Raw genomic sequence first — 15,129 nt, 5'->3', positions numbered from 1 at the left:
CTGTCTCGTCTCTCTTTCACTCCATCATCACCACTTCCGCACATCCATCCTCCCCTTCATATCTTTGGTTGGCTGCGTTTGTGTCTCCATTAGTACCGTTATATTAGATTTGACATTTTGGGCATTTAGCTAATTGGTCGGATGCAATAAGCAGCAGGCTGGTAGGATGTTGCGTTTCCAGATTTTAGTTGCGATTATGTTCTACAGTATTGCAGATGTTCTTAATCATGACTGGGGTAATTTTGAGTTCATTGTAAGGAATTAGTTTTGGTTTTGTTGTTTATTTTATTCACTTTGATTAGATGGAGAAAGCACCTTTGCCGTAATACCAGGTTCTAAATTTATCATTTAATCATTGCAAACTGAACAAAATTTTAATTTACTTTCAGGAATAGGTAAAAGTAAATGGTGGTCTGACTTTTGCATGTAAAAATGCATTTTCAGCATTTGGATTGGATGAAATGTTGGAAAATTACATTTTATATTTTTAAATTCCATTAAGTCATCCAGTGATTTTTTTTTCTCTTTCCCCCTTAAAAAAAGTTACTCCTTAAAGAAGAAGAAAAGTGTTTTTTGTTTTGTTTTGTTTTTTTTAGTTAAAGTAATCACCATCTTGTGACAGTATGAGACAGATAATCTGTGAACAGATTAGTCTCCTCCTCCTCCTGGAGTTCCAATTGTTGTCTGAAGAAATGACCAAAAACAACCAATCAGAGCCAGGAGGCGGGTGTTAGCGCTGTCAATCAAACTCATAAATGAGATGCTAAATATGCGAGTGGCGGAAAAGCAACTAACTGTTACGGGAATTTATCTGCCATCACTGGTGGACATTCTAGCTCATTTTAGTGAAAAGTGCCACACAGGAAGGATTGACAACACCAAGAGCCGCCTCCTGGCTCTGATTGGTTGTTTCTTGGTAGCATGAGGAGAAAGCAGAGAAGCTTTATTTTTCTTCACACATTATCTATTTTATCATATTCTGTCACTACAAGGTAACAAATCCAACAAATATGTAAAAAAAAATTCTGAAAGTTACATTCAACTTTTTAAATAGTTGTTTTGTAAATCAGATATGAAAAACTGCTCAAATTAAATGCAGATGATGGAAGAAGTGACGTTATAGCTGTTTCCTGCAGACTTCCTCTCTCAGATAAAAGTTATGAAGTGATCATATGGTCAATATTATGACACAATATTCAACCTGAGTTTGGTTTGAAGTGGTATCTGCCGAGGAAGTCCAGTCCAATTAACCCAATCTTCCTCCTCACACCCAAACTTTGTCTGTTTGTCCAGTCGGCATGTGTGCTACGACCCGTCGATAAATCCTTTCACTATGTTGAGTGTGCATGTTTCGGATTGTGTTGATATCTGGGCCAGCGATCACGTCACCCCGTCAGTCGACACGCGTCTCAGCATGTGGACACAGAGCTTTAAATTCTCATTTTGTCCTGATGTGCTACACGTGTGTGTTTGTGGGAATGAGATAATGGGCCATTTGTCGCCGGAGGGGCAGCTGTGACACTGTTTAGCAGACAGAGAGATGATTACGTCTTGGATCCTTTCATAGAGAGGAGAGGAGATTTTACACAACAATGGCTGCTAAATGATAATAGTATTTATCATTTAGCTGGATGATATGAGTTTCTGCTGCAGAATGGATGATTTGTTGGTTTCTTTGAACGTGGGTCAAACAAAATTAATGACAAATGATCATTGTTGGTATTTTTTATACATAATTTCAGTTGATTTTTGCATCAATGTTACAGAGAGGTAGAAACATTATACTCACGCAGCACTACTTCTACATATTTTACAAAGATGAAACGTTTGTATATAAGCAATTATGTTTGTCAGATTAAAAAAGCCAGATGAGTGCTAATGGGTCAGAACGATTTAATATGATGTAACCAGACAGAAAAACACTAATTTTATCTGCAAAAGGCAATAACAAACTAATAACAGATTTTAAAGAATCCATCCGACCGAACGTCCGTCTTTCAGTCCCGTCTCTACTAACAATAGTATTGTGTATTTATTGCTGCCTAATGTGTCTTCCATCTTCTTAAATAACAACCTTGGCTGATTTACTCACTGTTGAAAAGGTCACAAATACTTTAAAAGACAAAATGTTAAATTTACAGGAGGATTTATGGCTTCCTCTCCTCCTGTCTCAGCTACACTATTAGCAGAACAAGAAAAACATCTCGTTATGTTTATTTGTGTTTATTAATCAGCTGACTTGTCTGCAAAAGATCAAATAAAAACATGTTATTAGTCACATCGTCTGACGTGGGTGAAAGACTTGAGATGAGGACATGTAACTGAGCCTGACATCAAACCTCCACACCGCAGAGAGTTATTACAACGACACATCTCAGAGCTAATGGCAGCTCTGTGACAGTGTTTGCCTGTTCCCTGATTACTGCTTTTGATTTATGGTAATGCTGGCATGACTGAGCCGGGTTAGAGTGGCTACTATTCTTGTTCCAGTAGCGGGAACGCGGCTCGGTCAAAGCCGCAGAACGCCCAGACCACCGAGGCGAACTGCTGGGAAATCTGGGAATTCAGAGCCAGGCAGTCAAATGATGTAATTGTATGTTGCTTTGGTTGCGCTCAAAACTAAAGCAGCTTTTTATCCGCTGACTGTCCATAAACTTGTCAATCAAACTGTTCTTTTCTGCCTCTCTTTCTGCAAACTTTGTTTTCTTTCGCCCAAATCGCCTGGGCTGTTCCTGAATGTTTCTGAGAGTCGTCATTTCATCGATCCCAGAGTGAAGCTTTAATTCAGCCTCTGGGCTCCCCAGGAGGCTGGAGAATAAGAAAGAGGACAGGGCAACAGCAGCGATTATTAATGAGAGCAGCTAATGCGCCTTCACACAGACGACAAAGATATTCTGGATGGAAACCCATTTCTCTGAATAGAGGCGCCCAAAATATTAAACTCTCCGGTGCAGCTTTATTTTTTGCTGCTCCGCTCTTTGTCTTACTGCAAATGTCGGAAGCAGAGTGTTCCGACACTTTTGCTTTCAGATTCTGCAACACAAAAATGTCAAAACTAGTTTTTTTAAAAGTGAGAATGGGTCTTAAAGGTGATATTGCATTTATCTACAGCAAGCCTCACTTTCCAGATTGTATTTTCTCTTTCTGCTTCTTCAGGTTGTTGGATCTTGTAAAATACGCTGAGGTTTCTGGCTGCAGCTTGACGGAGAGAATGTGGGAAAAGCTGCAGCTGTGTGAATGCTTTTGCAAAGCGCTGTGGCTCCACAGATTTTAAAGACATAAACTTCAGATTTGGCTCTGACCACTTGTGTGTACTTTCTCCTACATCTTCAGAAAACGTTGAATTGGTGGAGGGGAGCTGCGGTGAGTTTCTGCCGGATAAATCTGCAGCGATTCTGACATTTCACTGCTCATATGTAAACGACATGGATAAGTTAAGCTGATTTATGGGTAGCTGTTTCTACAGGGTGTTAAGTTTTAACTCCAAGTCCTTCCTGCTGGCTCCATCCATCATCCTTCAATTAGACACTTTTTGTTCCAATCTGGTTCTGTTTGGAGAACCAACCCTCATATTTCCCCTACATGTTTTATAACGTCTCCATTATGTGTCTGCTTTGATTTATGGCTCCTTTCACCTATTTTCCAGCTTTCCCTCCGTCATCCCGTCTTATCTCCATCTGCTTCGTGTCACCGTCTTGTTCAGCTCCACTTTGTTTAACGTTTTACTTCAAATATTTCAACGCTTTGTCCGTTTCCTTGTTCCAGTATTTGTCGTACCTCTGTCCCGTTGCTGACAGGACCGGTCTTCGTCCCACGATTCGTCTGTCTTTCACATCTCTCTCTTATCTGCTGTTTCTTCCCTGCAGACCTTCCTCTGGATCTCTTTATCGGCAGTTCTCCATCTTTACAACATATCTTGACGTCCGGCTTACAGCAACCCTGACTTTTTCTGAGCCCAGATCTCCTCAGTATATCGAGCTCATTTAATGTAATCATTCATTACAGATTTTCATATCAAAAACTGCGATTTGGAGATATAAATCAGGGTAAAATAGGGATTCACGCTATATTTTCACTTCAAGAAACTAAATCTTATCAAGTATTTTTCTTTTCTGGTGCTTGAAATAATAAAAATATTCTATATGAGGTTGTTTTAAATCAGTAATGCCTTAGTGTTAATTTTTTCACTTACATGTCTTGTAATCAGTGGAACAAGCCTTTTTCATTTCATAAACATTTTGTATGTTTTTGTGTCTCCACTGCTTCTTAAAACAACCCAAATGCTTGAAAATAACTCGCATCGTTTTTTTGGGCAATAAATTCATATTTTTTGGCGTCTGGAAATGGAGCCGTTTCAAAATCCTCCCAAACATTGTCACGCTCCACCATTACCTAGCAGTCGAGCCCAGACGCGTTACCTAGCAACCCAAGCGGAGTTCCAGCACGTTTGGTCAGCTGGTTTCACAGCTGTATGCGCCGCACCGTACAATGACTGCTGGGGGAAAAAAAATGAGTCAGTGGTTTCTGACTTTCCATCCAGAAACCACTTGCTGCATCCTAACCAGTTGAGCAGGAGGCTCTATTTCTGCTTTTCAAACATCTGTTTGCAGTCATTTTCACATGTGAGGGTAAACGTTGAGCTGGGTGGCGTCGCCAGCAACAGCTTATTTGGATTTAAAGTGACAAGACCTCCTTAAAAAAACTCATTCTGAAATGAACTTAAAATATTCATAACTGATCAGACTGAAATCTCATTCAGGAAAGATTTTGAGTAATGACCATGTTTTGTATAGACCTTAGACCAATCTTAACGTGTTCAAAAAAGCATACTAGATTGCCTTTATGGAATTATTTACTTTGAACAAGTTGCTATATCTTATTGAAAGGCTCTTTGTAAGTTAGTTTTGTCTTATTCCAAGATATTTGCACTGAAAACTAGACAAAAATACTTGGTACGATGTGTTGTTTTATTTTTTGCAGTGCAGTTTCTTTCACTTCAGTTTAAATGTGTTGGTTTGCTGCTGCATCTCCGAACCCCAGAAGGAATCCGGTCCTGGAGCTGCTTCCCAACATTCTTGCTGCGGGACGTGGGGTCGCGTCCAGCTGAGGCTCCGCTGTAAACACAAACTGCATGCCAGCGGCCGCAGGTTGCGCAAGATCCCAAAACCAACACGCGCTGCATGCCTGCAGCTTCCTGCCTGCAGCTTCCTGCCTGCAGCTTCCTGCCTGCAGCTTCCTGCCTGCAGCTTCCTGCCTGCAGCTTCCTGCCTGCAGTGTCCTGCCTGCAGCGTCCTGCCTGCAGCTTCCTGCGAAACCTTCTCTCCGTGTCTTCTTCCAGTCCTCTTCCTCATCTTGGCGTTTGCATTTGTTGGAGTTGTGGTTGAGAGTTTCCATGTTCTCGCCAACGTTTCTGCAGATTCTCTGGCTTCCTCAGAATTATGCACGCAAGGCGGTGACCCCGTTGACCTTTGTTTGATCAGCCTTGCTAATAGGCTTACCAAATTTTGAATATAGTCATGTACAAACATTCAGTTACTGGGGAGTTTACTGAGATATCTCTAACAGATCTCTACATTAAACGTCTTTTTCAAAATCATCACTGGAATAAATATAAATAAAAAGTATTCAGTATCATCTTAACCTATAATTAACTGATTAGTTGCTTATTGCAACGGCTTTAACCATTTGGGTTCTGTTGTAATGCTCCCTAGTTGTGTTTGGACCTGTTTATCAGATGTTTCCCTCTCATGATACTAAATATTTAGGTTTTACAGAACAGATAGTCCAAATCTGAATGAGTCACTCAGGTTTCAGAGAGCAGCAGGACCTGGTTTGTTGTGATCACAGAAACCAGGAAGTTGTTGGCTTTCAGAGGTTATCTTGCTGATGTATTTGTTGGTTTAATCAGGTGTTTAATAAAGCTTAAATTTGGCTCAGTTAAGCAGTCCTCCTTGCCTGCACACTTTTGCTTTCATTTGGCTTCATCTTATTTCATTTAGTCTGCAAAGTCGTCCTCGGTTTGTCAAAGTTTCTCATTGTGAGTCCTTGGACAGCTGGTAGCTATCAGAGGGATGAGGCAGAAGTCATGCCTCTAACATAAACTACAACATATCATTTCCTCTGCTTCTGCTATTTTATTCTTTCTGTTTTCCTTTCACATCACTTTTTCTCAACTCTTTGGATTCTTTTTTCTCATCTTTTCTTCTCCTCAGGAATTACTGCTGCGTAAATTCTTACAACAACACTTCAGATCTCTGTAATTCAGGCTCTTGGCGTGGGAAAGTGGGCAGGAAGTTGCAGAGACAAACATCGGGGTGCTGGGGAATTTTGTTGCCCCTTTTTTCTTTCCCCCCCGCTTCTAATTTTCCGTATTTTTTTTTTCTTTTTTTTCCCTGATCTCCATCCTCGTGTTACTACTTCCCTTTCTCGTTCAGGTCATGTTTGTATCACCTGAGCTGTCGGATGATTTTCCTCTGGGACGTAGCGACACCTCTGAGGTGTGAAAATGATCCCAGATTTAGAAATCTGACGTGACAACGGCTTTGTTCAGATGTTTCTAAAGGCTTCAGGATTGTTCTTAAAGTCCTGAATCCATGGTTCTTGAATTATGACAGTCACTCCAGGTTAATCTTTTCTCCAGCAGTGGAAAATAGCTTTTAGTTTTGTTCACCAGCCTCCCAAATCCTCACAACCTTTTTACTGGGTGTAAGGAACCAGACTTGACCACAGACGAAAGGTATTCAGGAATGAAGAAAAACTTCAATTTAATAATACCAAAAATAGTAAAAGTATCAAAATTTAATGCAAAATAATTCAAATGATAAGCAACATAGATTTGGGCCCAACTCAACTGAAGTCAACCGAACACAAAGAAAGAAAACGTTTCTTAAATTTGGGTGGAGTAACCTAAATCTGCCACATGAGGGAGACACAACACAACAAAGAAACAAAAAATACTAAATTAACTCAGGCAAAACTAACTTTAGTTTAGCATAAATAATAATGAGTTTTAAAGTGACAAAATTAAATAACTAAGATCAACGTTAACAAATAACACCATGTTTTATGCTTCCTCTTCTAGTTTGTCTGTTTTCAGAAGACAAATATCACCTAAACTGTGCAGCCATTAGAAATTATGTCTTATTAAATGGCTTTAACTTAACTTCTGCATTGTGTAATCTGTAACTAATAATAGTGTAAATTAGGGAAAATATTCTAACACTGTATTGCAGTGGGAGGATCCACCACACCAGCCCAGATGCCAGTGGTTTAATTTATGTTTGCCATCAACTTTACTCATTTGTATAAACTTCTCACTACAGCCTTGACAGCTCAATCTACGTCTCATTTTGAAATTATTTGTGTTCTCCATTTAAGAGGACTCTAATTTCACTCAAGTTTAATGTTGGACTTTCATCGTGGCTTTTCAGTAGTTTCTAGTTTGTTGTGGACTGCAGGTTGGGTGGCTCCTGCGTCGTGATTTGGACTTTACAACCAATATTCTTTCATCTCAGGGTTTAGAAACAGGGTGTTCCAGCAGGACAATGGTCCCAAACTGGTCTTGAAAGGCTTTTTGAATTGCTTCCACAAAGGTTTGACCTCTATCGTATTAAATACTTGACTGCCCTTTTTATGGAGGAATAAAGCAGACCATCAGTCCTGTAGCTTGTTTGTGTTGGAAAACGCTAATCCTGTCAAATTAAACAAACCCTACCAAGTAGAGTACCAACAATTAAGTGGTCAGAGTGAAACTTAAACTTTGTTCACACTGCAGCCTGAAGTGATCCAACTCCGATTTTTTGTTTTTTTACTGCAGTCGTTCACTTCCTAATATATGCGACCTGAAAGTGTCCCGAATGCGCAGTAGACGGCGCAATACTGCCACACAAAGAGTGCGTGCACAGTGTTTTGCCAACCGCCATAAAAAAGTAGTGCTCAGGGTTTGTGAAAGTAAACTTGGATGCTAACGGTGGAGAATAGCTTAGGGTTCTGAAGTTGTCCGACCGGAACCAGGATATTAACAACTTAATCCTCATGATTGTCCACCATGGTTGTTGTCTTTCTTCGCTGGAGAGCATTAGGACGCAGAATAGTGACGTTTGTCGAGTATCAGTGACGTTCAGGTCGGACGAATGCGACCCAGAAGGATAGGATTCAGGTCACATTTGAAAATATCGGTATCAGATATCCAGTGGTATAATACAAAGATCAATTACAAGTTGCATTAAGACAAAAAAAAAAAAAATTGATTTGGGTCACTTTGGACTGCAGTGTGAACGCAGCCTTACTTAGTTAATATATCTTTTTGAATCTATTTAAGCCTTTATGTATATTTTTTAACAGAATCTGATTGTTTATATTATCTTTTTAAATTGTGGGTTAAGTGCTGTGCAGATAGATGTAATGCAGGTCATCTCTGTGGCTCATGTCAGTCATTCATTTCGACTTAAACTGGGGTCAAACTGGTGAGACAACAAGCTATGTAGTCACTTCTCTGCTCCCAAGTGGGACTCTGCAGAGGAAGTTGAAAGTGACAGTTGATAATGTGACGGCTTCCTCTCTCTTTCCCCTCTTTTTGTTTGGCAAAGTGGACCTTATTCAGCTCATACCACATCATTACTCACTAGAGAAGTGTTCATTTTATCTTGCACATATTTAGAGTAATGCAAAACGACCCACTGTACTCATGAGCACTGTGAAAACCCAATTGCATGGAGAACTGAGAGGTTTCCCGCACAATGTAGTAATCTAGTTCCTGTGGATGTGTGTCCTTTGTTTTTTTTTTCAGTAACCTAATGAAACCGTAACCATGTCTGGGTGACTTTTCATACCTTTAGACATGCTTTTTATTGTTAGATAGAAAAACCAGTTGCATTTTAGTTGGAATTTTGACAATAGAAACATAATGTCACAGAAAGCATCTAATGTATTCAATATTTATTGCAGTTCTGAAACATCAAGTTCAAATCAAGTTAAACTATTTGAATATATTACAGTGAAATGGCTACAATGGAGGTAAAATTATATGTAAAGTGGACAAACCACATTTTCTGGCATATGTCAGTGTTACTGTGTACTCTTAAGATCAACAGAACAATATTTTGATAAAGCCAAATTAAAAATGTTATAAAATTTATAAGAATAGTGAACAAACGTTTATGTCTGACACTTTAAATGACTTTTTTCTGAATTTACATGTGTAGAAAGTTGTGATGTTCCAATCTTTTGTCTGCATTGCTGCTAGCATTTGCTAGCATTTGCCAATGTGGAGTCCCATTTCAATATCAAATTAAAATAAAAAGTAAAATAACTACATCCAAGCTGTTGGTTATCAGCTGCTTACATGTCTCTGATTAGCTGTTAGCGCAACTCTGATTAGGTGCTAGCTTAAGAAGCTGCTGGCCTGACGTTAGGTAAATGTCAGCTTGTCCAATTAGCTGTTAACTTGATAGATTAGATGCTAGCTTCACTTTAATTAGCTGTTAGCTCAACATTAAGGACCTCACAGCTCAACTCTGACTAGCTGTTAGCTTGACTCCAATTAACTGTTAGTTCAACTCTGACTAGGCCTTAGTCTGACTGATTAGCCGTTATCTAAGAGGCTGTTAGCTTGACTAAGTAGCTTTACTTTAATTAGCTGTTAGCTCAACTCTTTAGAGACATGAATGTCAGTAATCTGGGGCTTTTAATTGAGATTTTCATGATGGACTCATAATTCAAGAAACAAATTTAATGAGTTAAATTTACATCTGTAATTGAGTGTAATATGTCTATTACCTATTATCTCAATGCTGATTAGTTGTTATCTTAACTAAGTAGCTTCTAGTTTGACTCTGAATAGCCGTTAGCGTGACTGAATATTTTAGGTCTGATCGTTATGGCTCTCAGTTTGATTTTGAGCAACTGTGGGTCTTTTAGTCTTAGTGAATTGCTGCCTATAACTTCAAAACTTCAAAAGTATTTTGTACAACAACAACAAATAAATATTTCAACTTCCAACTCTGGTCCCAGTTTTATGTCCACAGGTGGCGGCCAACTAACATGACTGCCTGGTTTTGGTCTCTGGTATAAGAACCTCTTGATCCATCTTTGTTTCTGTTTCTGGAAATATTTTTTTTTTGTTTAGACTTAGACTTAGACTTAGACTTGACTTTATTGATCCCTTGGGAAGACTCCCTCAGGAAATTATAGTTACCAGCAGCTCACAGGCAAAAATGTGGCACACAGTAAGCATACACAAAATACAAAAAAATACAAATTAAATACAAAACAAAGAATATAAATACAACACAAAGGAAATTATAGCAATTTGGTCGATAGATTGACCAGTGATATGGTATTGCACTGTATGGTTTGGCCTGATAAATATGGAGTTCACATTTGTAGAAAAACTACTCCTTCTTCCCTCTGTCCTGTGTCACCTCCGACCCCCCAGTGAGGAGTTGTACAGTCTGAAGGCGTGGGGGACAAAGGAGTTCTTGAATCTATTGGTCCGGCACTTGGGAAGCAGCAGTCTGTCACTGAACAGGCTCCTCTGGCTGCTGATGACGGCGTGTAGAGGGTGGCTGCTATCGTCCATGATGTCCAGCAGTTTGTTCAGTGTCCTCGCCTCTGCCACCGTCACCAGAGAGTCCAGCTTCATGCCGACCACAGAGCCGGCACGCCTGATTTTTGTGAGATTTTTGTACATACTCACTCCAGCCATTTACTTGCACACTGGGAGGCTTGGTATGTGAATATTGTTTATGTGCATGGCTGTTTTTAATTGATTTTCCACTTGTTTTGCTATAGAACCCCTTGTCCCTTCTTAGGGAATGCTTGTCATGATCCACATTTATGGTTATGATCATTACAGTGTCTTATTTTTATAATCTATTCTGCAGAGTTTTTCCTTTTGAGCAGATTATTCATTCTTCGTCGATGTAGTTGTGAATATTTCTCCACTTTTGGTGGCCTTTAAACTTCTCCAAACTCCTCCCTTCTTGCCTTTATTCTAACTTTTCAATCTGTCCCTCCATGTCTCAGTGCTCCAGTGGCCTCTGTTCTGTTCTGTTACTTGATAGCAGTTGTAATTGGTCATTTGAGATGTTTTTAGCTAAGGTGATCTTTTAGAGCTCACACACAAACGTCACAGGAAAGGAGTGCCGCTGCCTTGATTGTTTAGTTGGCCTTTTGTATTCTTTTGCTCTTCAGAAAGTGAATGGTGGAAGGGAAGTGGAAAATCAGAGAAATGAAGGAAGGAAAGGAGTATGTGAATGAGGCTATAATCACAATGCATAAATATTTGCTGTGCTTTTTTTGAAAGGCTAAATATAGGCTGTCCTAATAATAGGAGAGATTAAAATCACTTTAATCACACAGACAAAGAAATTCAAAAGGTTAAGTTATAATATGGCTCCTTTTTTTCTTTTTTTTTTTTTACAAGATGTACTCCATGTGCCGGTTGTGACATTATTTTAAGAGTCTTTATTACTTTAACTGTAACTGTTAGTTCTGTACTGTGCAGCCACAGTCAACTACCAAAAAAGGCTGCATAAAAAATCTAAATATTTTCTCTTTTATTATTTTCATAATAGTCCCATAAACTGTTATGATACAATAACAAGCCAATGTCACGCTCTGTTAGCTTGGCACTTTGCAAATGTTAGCTTTGTTAGCTGGTAGCTTGACTCTGAGATTAAGTTGTTAGTTTGAGTAGTCGTTAGCTTAGCTCTGAGTAAACGTTAGCTTAGTAATGAGCAACGATTAAGTTGAGCAGAGGTTACTTGTAGCAACTATTTGCTTGAGTAACTGTTAGCTTGGTGCTAAGGAGACATTTGCTTCATAAGGCATAAGCTTGGAGCTGAGAAGCTAACTTTGTTAATTTGGCACTGGGAAGAAGTTAGCTAGCTTGAGAAGCTGTTGGTTCTGAGCAGCTGTTAGCGTTTGTTCCCAACTGGCCTCTATTATCATAGCCCAGGGTCTACTGAAAAAGTTAGTAGAAGAAAACATAATTATGAGAGATTCAGCTAATGATGATATAGATGTAGACATTATGGTTTAAGAGCTTCAACTGATTTTTCAAATTATTGAGGCCTACAACATTTGTAGGATGCTGCTAGCCTCATCTCTGGATTTTTTTTCCAAAAACCATCTATATATATTGATGTCTGACTTATCATCAAACCATTGTATACCGTCAACAAATGCTCTGTGCAGTTACTTCAACACAAGCCAGAGAGAAACCAAAACAGGACAGCAGATACTTTTGACGTTGCTGTGGCTGCATAGAGATATTGTGAATGCAAGTCAGGTGCATTTAGTGTTGAATTAAATATGGATGTTTATAAGATGTTTCTGCATTATCTTTATCTGCATGCAATTCTACAGTTTTGGTGATATTGACCTTTGTTTTCAAAGGTCAGTCTAATGCATTAAGTTGTTTCTCGCCAGCAGTTCAGTTAAACATGAATCTCATTTAATCAGACTTATATACCATGTTAATATGTTATACTAGCCTATCAAATCTGGACTTCTGTAATTTAGTGTAATATGCCTGTTATCTAAAAACATCAGGAAGTGTTTCTGTATAACTTCTGTCAAATCAAAACCACTTGACAGACGAGAATCCATTTTGGTTAAAAACAAAGATGTAGTTTGAGGAAATAATTCTGATTAAATTATCTTCTTGACACATTCACACATAGTCCACAACAGAGTTTAACTTACTGTGGGGTACAAGAAAGCCTCAGATTTCCTCTCCCACCTCAGCTGCAGCTGTTTGACTTTCTAGGAAGAGCTGTGAAGAAAACTGTGCGACTAGGATGAGTTTCTCTAGATATTGCTGGAACAGCAGTTCTTTAATCCTGGAAATGTTCTTCAGGTGATGAAAGGCTGACTTTGTAACTGACTTTATGTGTCTCGGAAGGTTCAGGTCTGATTTCATCACTACACCCAGAGTTAGTGCCTGATAAATTTTCAGCTACATCGTTCCTCTTTAGACCCAAAGATGATAACTTCAGTTTTGTTTCTGTCCAGGTTTTGTTTGAGTTGCGTCTGTTTGCAACTGGAGTGTAAACGTTGAGTTTGAGGGTGTGGTCAGCGGCCTCTTATTAGCATTAAAGTGACAGAACACCAAACTGGCTCATTCTGAAAAGATTTCAAAATAGACAGAACTGATCAACTAAACCTCATAATCTGAGAATTATTTTGTGGAAAAAAATGTAATGGATATTTTTTGTGTAGCCCATAGACCTATTCTAGCTTGTTTAAAGTAAAAACCATAACAGGTCTCCTTTAATGTAACGTGAAGCATCTACACTTTTTATAATAGTCCATAAATACAAAATGCTGTGAAATTAGAGAAGTTTTCAATCCTAGGAGAACGTGTAAGCTGAAGTTCACAGCAGCTCTTTATTCCTGCGTTCTTCTTGGGAAGCCCTCCGCCGCGGTGTTTGTAGCCGTAGTAAACTTGAGTGTGAGAGATGAATGAAGCTGTGTTTAACACACTGAGCTGAATGGAGCAGCTCCCAGCTAAACATCACACACACAGACACGTTATCACAAAGCAGACAGCTGGGACATGTTAGGAATGCGATCATGGATGTTCACCACATTTCACTTGATTCGCCGTTTTGTTATTTTTTTCCTTTCTGGACTCATTTGCCCAGAAAGTGGTCGATTTGATATTTTGTGATGTGTTTGCATCGACTTTCAAGGGTTTTCCACTCTCGCATACACACCCTGTGTTGCTCAACAGGTCAGGATGTTTCACAAGTTTAGACCTGAACGCAAAGGATTGGTTCATATGAATTTTCTCACAGGTCTTTGACTGTGTATGGGAGCGTGTTAAGCGACTAAGATTTCCTTGCCTGCGTGTGATGTAAGACACTCGCAGGGGCCAGAGAGAAAGTTGTAGTCTCATTAGTCTCATCTCCAAGGAGTCTCCCTGTCAGTGGCAGAATGAAACCATGGCCTGTGGGAGAAGTGAGGAGTGTGTGTGTCCTACAGACCCAAAAGTCGCTTGTTCCCCCAGGAAATAATTTATTCTCCACAGGCCAATCAGAGGTCAACGTTTGAGAGCGCTGAATCCAATTGGTGCGTCGCTCCTTGACCTTTATTTGTTCCAGCCAATCCCAGGGGAGCTGGCGGCCTGAGGGCCAGCGGAAAGCTGGAAGAGGAAGGCACGAGTTTCAGCACTTAGAAAATGATGCTGACTGCGACTGCTTGCTATGTATCTTTGAAACGGAAGCATGGACGACCGAGACGAGAGTTTGGCACAGTGGTGTTTCAGAGCAGTACGGCGCTCTGCAAATGCTGTATTGCTGCATTCAGCGTTCGGCTTTCATGTGCTAGATCAACACTAATTAGTACATTTTGCAATAAAAGCGAGGACTGAAAAACTTATCACAACAATATAAACATTTCATATCAGTCAATATTGATATTTGTTGATTAGGTCTTTGTTTTAGACGTCTCTATAACTGGTGGTACAAACTTTCCTGTTCTATCCGCAAAGTGGCGAATCCTTAAACTGCTGTTTCTCCAGTTACTCAGCAGGTTGTTGCTAGGTAACCAAACATTACTCAGCAGGTTGTTGCTAGGTAACCAAACATTACTCAGCAGGTTGTTGCTAGGTAACCAAACATTACTCAGCAGGTTGTTGCTAGGTAACCAACTAAAGAGTGAGTAAGTCAACCTTGCTTAGCTGGTCTCCAGAGGTTTTAAACCTCTAAAGCCTTTCCTGTGCCTACATCTCCCAGAATGCTGTGCGGCTCTTTATTGGAGCTCAATGAATATTCTGTAAATTGAATATTCAATCAGACATATTATATATATTGGTATTAATCACTAGCCTATTCAGATATGTGTCATTTATTTATCGGAGAGTCCAGTGATCGCAGCATGGTGGTGGCAGTGTCATGCTATATTGTTTTTTTTTTCTGCTAGGGCTGAAAAAGACTAGACATTATGCCAGGGGTTCAACTTCCAACATCAACCACTCTGTCTATACACCCAGTGTTAAATGTTAAAATGGACTAGTCAAAGTCCAAAATCCAAATTAGACTTAATAATTGATGTTCAGATGCGTTCTATTAAATTTAAATTGCTTTGCACACAAGAATGGGCTTTTTTTTTCACTTTAAATCC

The 15,129-nt window shown here is 39.4% G+C and overlaps 1 protein-coding gene across 2 annotated transcripts in view; it reads left to right on the top strand.

Moving 5' to 3' along the window:
• Positions 1 to 15,129, top strand: part of plcb3 (phospholipase C, beta 3 (phosphatidylinositol-specific)) — a 76,531-nt gene that overhangs the window by 16,721 nt on the left and 44,681 nt on the right. The window lies entirely within an intron of this gene.

Source organism: Poeciliopsis prolifica, unplaced genomic scaffold (genome assembly GCF_027474105.1).
Source record: "Poeciliopsis prolifica strain line A6 unplaced genomic scaffold, Auburn_PproV2 SCAFFOLD032, whole genome shotgun sequence".
Classification (NCBI taxonomy): domain Eukaryota; kingdom Metazoa; phylum Chordata; class Actinopteri; order Cyprinodontiformes; family Poeciliidae; genus Poeciliopsis; species Poeciliopsis prolifica.
Note: the sequence above shows the minus strand (reverse complement) of the source record. Positions and strands in the feature narration are given on the sequence as shown.